Raw genomic sequence first — 6,765 nt, 5'->3', positions numbered from 1 at the left:
ACTAAGGATGGGAGTATAGATAAGGGCGCTTGAATCGAGAAATAGGAGGAGGAAGATACAACTCTAACATCTGCAGGACAACAAGGGGTTCAGAAGAGGGAAAAAAAAGATATCTCCAAGGTCAAGTGCTTCAACTATGGGGAGCTGGGACACTATGCCTCTTAGTTCCCCAGGAAGAAAGGCAAGGGAGAAGCTTTTGACTCAAAGGCTTCTCCAACAAAGGTGGAGAAGGATGTCGAGACTGATGATGATTGTGCCATGAGTGCTCATGCACCTCTAGAGAAGAGGTGGGGAGACATTGCATTGTAGTCGAGAGGACTACATAAAAGGGGCATGATCCTTGAGGTGCCCAAACTCTTGGATCACATCTAGCTATGGGAGCCCTTAAAGATAGTATTATGATGACAGGTCTTGGGTGGAGCAAAGGTGTGATGGAGCGGAAAGGTAGTTCTAGAGTGAAAAAGTCTGTAGTAATGCAATAGAGGTTGCAGCAGTGCAAGAGGCACAAAGGTGTTTGCAGCTGTGAAATGGTAATAGAAGGAGAATATGATAACATCAAAGGTAGCTTCGACATCACCAAGCTTCCAAACTGATTGGGATGTCAGTATTTGGGTGAATTCATTTTCTTACTTCAAGGTAATTGAGTTGCAGTGCAGTAGATAGTAATGGCAGTGTTATGGGTAGCATGATGCAACATGTTTAGAGGGAGCTACAATACAGATGTGGTAGTGGTAGTAGACATGTCATGGGAAGCAGTACAGGAAGCAGTAGTGCAAGGGATGTGTGGTAGTAGGCCAAGCATCAACATAGATATTGTTGTGGAAGATCAATGTGATGCTTCTATGTTGAGGCATTGCTAGAGCACATTCGTCGCTAAGAGGGAGTTATGATTTTTGGTAGTATTAGATGTAGTCTAGCAATGAAAATTAATATATTAATGTGTATTAATATAATATGGGTGAGAAAGTTCTAAATAACGAGGATCAAGCCAAATCTAATCTTATTCATTGAATTGCCAACAGAAAAACTATAAGAGGAGGCTTGAGGGTCAGTTGGAGACACACCAAGAGAGATCAAAAATTCGATTTTCAAGGGCTGGGTTTGTTGAGGAAATCAAGTGAGTGATCAGTTGCAGTGAGGGGTAGTTTAGTAAGGGATTTCAATCTAAGGATGAAGAATACATATTAGAGAGGAAACAACGTGCAGAGCCTAGGAGGTCTGATGCAGACGCTAAGGAGGCTAGCGCAGAGGACGTAGAAGCCACAAAAGCAGACATAGAAGACAAGGAGGGTGACATAGAAATCAACGGAGGCTAACGTAGACAACACAAAGGTTGTAGAGGCTGACATTGGGCTGAAGAGGCTATGCTAAGGTGATTCTATGGGATAGACTGAGAGCTGATTAGATAACGCAGACCCAGAAAGTGTGATGCAGTTCCGAAGAGGATGATGTAGTTCCAGAAGAGTGTGTGTAGCAGCTTTCACTGTCCAGCACAAGGAAGAGTTGGAGTCACTATGGGATCGTTCATCCGGTTGCTAATCAACCATAATATCTGCCTTTGAATAGAGGTATTGCTTCCAAGGATATTATCTAAAGGGTGAACCATTTATGGCACCCTAGTTGTATTAAAAAATTAGCTTAATAATAAAACCCTCATATCTGTTGCACCAGTTTTCCCGAATTAGGTTTTTCCGGGGATGATTGTCCAAATATAATGGTGTCCCTTGTGTTGTCTCAGTTTATTTCAGTTGTTGATTTGTATATTTGTGAAGCATGAATTTGTGTTTACTTCAATATTTATTCATTTAAATAACTTGTTAATACAAAGAACAAGTAGGAGATCATAAACCAGAAAATGCAGTAGGGGTTTCTAATGTGTTAGATTCAGAAATTTTCACATTTTGCACCTATGTGTGAGCCGAGAATTCTGCTGCATGTCTCATTGGAGTTGGAAAGAGCTTGAGCAAGAGTTTTTGAGCTGAGGGATAGAATCCATCATGACTGATTCACATCTAGCGCATACTACTCCATCAAGATCACCAAGAACTAAGCCTACTACCGCAGCGGCAACAACCAAGAAGCGGAAGAAGCCCCAAAGGACCATGATTAAGCAATCATCAAGGAAAACCCCCCCAGAGCAATAGAGTAAGGAGAGAATGGATACACAAAAGAAACCAATGGGGCCCAAGATCTGTATGAGGAAGAAATGGCCTGTGGATTTGGGGATATCAGCGCAGACGAGGTGGAACCAATCTCCATGTTTCCACCCTATATGATGTCGAGGAAGCCAATTGCAAAGGTGACAAAGGACCCAGATTCCATAAAATACAAGATCTTTACACCCCTGTTACCAGAGGAAATGTCGATTGAGGGAGATTTATGGGACAAGGTGCCATAACTGCGCATGGAGGATTGAAATTTCAATGATTGTAGCAAGTATCCCCAATTCAAGCCCAACAAGTACCTCCAATCTATTTATTACAAATAAATTGGAGTGACAAGGGTAGATTTGATGAAGTGGGTAGCAGGGATTTAACACGTTGGGTTGCTGAATATGTTTTATGTTCCATACTTTGGGTGCAACAGGATAAACACAATCTGTGTGCGCCAACTATTGACATTGGTACATGATGGGTGTTTGTGGCTCGGAATTCCAATCTCAATTGATGATATGTTAATCTGAAGGATTACTACACTGCCTCACCAAGGGGCGAACCCTGATGCGGCATTTGTCAAGAAATCTCAGGAGAAAATTTTGGATGATTAGATGAAGAATGACTTTGGCTTAGTAAAGAAGTCTGAGGGCTATGCTATTAGTTCTATTAATGATGAGGTTGTGCTTTTTTCCATATCCATTTTGGCTGGTAAGATCATGAGGAAGTGTCAGGCGGATGAAGTGTTGGCCCCAGTTGTATCCTTGGTTTCGTAGTGCAGCAAGGGGGTCTAGTTTAACTGGGTCAGATATCTATGTCAGGAGTTTTTGGATGACTGCTAAGAAGCAAAAGAAGAAGGGTAGCCATTCCATTATGCATGGTTATTACTCTTAATTGCATTGGTAGCATGGCAAACACTGGAGAATTCACAGTTCCCTAATGTGGACCCTGATGTGTGTGAGGCTGCGAAGTTTGCCTCGTTGTGGGCATCTAAGGAGTTGAACCACATTATTTCAAAAATATAGTGACATTGCCGAATTTAAAGTGGATTTTCACAGTGTCTTTATCCGCGCCAAGAAAGATGTGGAGAAGGTATGGCATGACCTACCATAATTAGTTTTTGAAGTGGACATCGTGATGGTCATCAGTAAGTGGCCGAGTAATTGGATTACCCTTGTTGTAACAATGAAAGAGAAGGAGGGCACAAGTAATACCACTACAGGTATGCAGACCGAAAAATTAACAGCCAAGAAGGATACAAAGAGGGTGCCTCTGACAGTGAAAATTGACCTCGAGGAAACAATTATGAAGGAAATTGAGCACGCAGTTGAGCAGGAGACTGACGAGGGGGCTCAAGGTGATGAAGACCCTGTGGTGGACATGGAGGATGTTGATTCCCAATTTATAATAAGGAAGTGTCAGAAGCAGAGTGTTGGCAATCCAGGAAGAAGCAAAAATCAGATAAATCCACCAGCAAAGAACCATTGGTCCTCACTGAGGGGGACTTTGACAAAATTGGCAACACTGTCCAAGCTGTGATGGAGGAGATGTGGGGGAATAGAAGGTTCACTACACATTGAGACTGTAGAAGAAAGGTAAAGCACATAAAAGTTAAAGAATATGAGCCTCAATCTTGCAGCGCTCCCCCTTCAGACGTTGCACAAGCTACATTAGGGCGTCACAGATGAGATCAAGTTGCGGGAGCAGCGACTCTGTTGGTCATCAATGAAGTCAAAATCAATAACCAACAAATGTTCAAAGAAAATACTAAAGCGATGTAGGACCGTGAGGAGGTCACTGCGCACAACCAACAGCTAGAAGAGGCCATAACCAAAGTATGTAGTGAGATTCCTGAGCTCCAAATCTCCAACTGATGTAGCTTCAGAAGAAAAATGTCAGAAACTAGAAGCAATAGTCAAGGAATCGAAGGAATAGGTGGGAAAGGTTAGATTTGAACTACAAATGTAGGTTACAAAATTGAAGATGAAGCTACAACCTACAATGCCACTAAAAGTTTAAGAGCAGCGTGGAGTTGCCATAATAGATGATATGGCACAAATAGCAACTGCAATCAATAATTGTAGTCAACTTTTTGATGATATAATGGAAGCATGGGCCTCGTTGTAAGAGGAGCCACATGTGCAAAAGATCGAATTGGAGATCAGAGACAAGAAATTTTAGTTCGATGAGATTAAACCAACGTTGTGGACCTTAACACATATGCAACAATTCGCTCATCTTCAGGAAGGAACACTTTTGCAGGGACAAGTTGATGAGCTGCGGAGGAAGGCACAGATCATCTCTGCGTGGCAGTAACCTTGGGAAGGTGAGGTCTACCATATCTCATAAGAAGTTGAGGGAAAATTTAAGAGCATGCAGTAAACAGAGAGGATAATCGACCTCGCAGCAGAAGGGTCGACAATAGAGAAGCTCGTGGAGGAAGTTCAAAAGGCCGCAAAGCAATGCACAACAACACTTCATCCATTAAATTCTGCATATCACGACTTGAAAGAAAATATCGAGGGTGTACCAGTTGAGTGACTCAAGGATGAGTCACATATTTGTGTTGGGGACCTGTTGGGTAGGGGTCCCCATGGTCTAAGTTTTTTCCAAGTCATGTAAAGTCTCTGCATTTTGAGGAGCGGAGTGCGATTAGCGTAGGTTTATAAGAGTCAAAGGGGCTTTAGGGTGGGTCAAAGACCCTTATTTTGTAAAGGGATGAGATTATCTAGAGTATTTTGAGCTCTGTTTGTGGACCATGGTATCGTAAGGGTAAAATAATATATAAAGTGATGTCTTAGCAAGTCTAAGACAATCAATTAAGAAGATGATTTGTTTCTGAGTCTATAATTAGGATATCTTTCTGTATTCAGGTGAAGGGGAAGGTTCCTATAGCTCTGTGCGAGGAGACCTTGGTAAGTCTGCAGCTGTGTGTGTAGGCCCCTACAGCTATGTGTGTAGGCTCCTGCAGCTACATGCGCAGGGCTAGAAATATTCTATCTATGAAGACTTGAACTAATAAAGAAGAATTTGAGATAGATATGTGTATTTTCTTATGTTCGCATAATTTCTGCGTTTAGCCCGTTTCTAGTTATTTTTTATACATTTCTTCTGCAATTGCATCGTAAAGGTTCAAATATTGTTTTATATGATGAATAATACATGTTAGACTAGTTACGCGTAGCCCACAAGTCTATTAAGTAGGAAAAGACTTTACGACTGTAACAATAAGGTTAATGTTTCACGAACATCAGATTAAGCTCTAAATTGATAGAAACTTTATCGCAACGCTGCATAGTCCATTTGGATGCATAAACCTGGTTCTACCATCCCCTAATATCGCCTCGAGTGAGACTATAGTCTGTGTAAGCAAGTCATTTCCCAAAGGGCCAGTGGTATAAGGCTTTGTTGGTTAGTGGAGCTAAATATGAACCTAGGTCTAAACCCTTGAAGCCAACAACAATTGCTAAGGCTTTGGAAAGGAAAAGTGGCATTTTATTTTTCAAAGTAATGGAAATTAGGAGAAACGGAAGGTGAAAGGTCATAGGTTGCATGTGAGGAGGAAATTGAAGGAGAATAATGTAAATTGAAGAAAATAGAGACCTAAGTAATAAAAAAGCTTATGAAGATTAGTTGGCAAGATTTTTTCTCAGTTTTGGAGCAAGGAAGGGAAGATCAAGGAAAGGGAGGACAAGGAAAAGGAAGGAAAGCAAGAATCATGCAAGGAAGAGTGGGATCAAGTAGCTTCAGTAGGGATACTTGCAGGTAACATATTGCATGAGTTATTTCCTAGTTGGTTTTGACATTCATGGATTTGCATGTCGGTATGGTTCTCTTGTTGTTAGTGGCATGGATTTTTAGGGTTATGACAATGGTTTTCAGCCTAGCCTTTCCTTTTTCCGAATAGCCATGGTGTGATGGTATTGATTTCTTGTTTTTGATCTTTGGAATTGTCGGAGGTTTCAGAATCTGGGGTGGAGGTGGTCTTAGTAAAGTCCCAAATGCCTAGGAATCCTTTGATCAGTTTTGGTGGGATACACAGTAAAGCCTGAGGGAGGAGTCTCGATTTAGGGCCTAGTGGTCTAGTGTGGATTGTAGTAAATCTTGAGAGACTAGTGTGTTGGTTTAGGGCCTAATGATCCAATGCGGATTATAGTAAATCCTGAGAGACAAGGAGACGAAAAATTCCTCAAGAATAGTGATGGGTTCCATAGGCATTCCTAGTTCAATTTGGTTTTGTGATCTCGGTGCCAGTTTATTGAAGGAAATGTAACGAGGTTCGATCTTCATAAATATCCTGTTGATATTTTTATTTATTCAAGAAAAGAAATATTATTTTTGTTATACTTATCAATGAGTTTCTTGCTCGTTGATGTAGGTCTAACACATGTTAAAGTGTTATAGGAGAGTCAAAGAGTCAAAAGAAAATGTTGAAGACCCTTAAGGGCATGTTACATCATGTATATACTTGTATAAAGAGGCAAAGGAAAACCCTCCAAGCAAGGTCAAGTCCTCTCCATGCAATGACATCCTTCAAGGAGAAAAAATGATGAAGAATCTTCAAGTCAGCCTACAGTCAAGAAGTAGGCCTCAAGTCAGCCTAAAGGAGGGA

The sequence above is a fragment of the Pinus tabuliformis genome, chromosome 1_1 (genome assembly GCF_031772625.1).
Source record: "Pinus tabuliformis cultivar Carrire ecotype Pingquan chromosome 1_1, CPIR1, whole genome shotgun sequence".
In the NCBI taxonomy this organism is placed as follows: Eukaryota; Viridiplantae; Streptophyta; class Pinopsida; order Pinales; family Pinaceae; genus Pinus; species Pinus tabuliformis.
Note: the sequence above shows the minus strand (reverse complement) of the source record.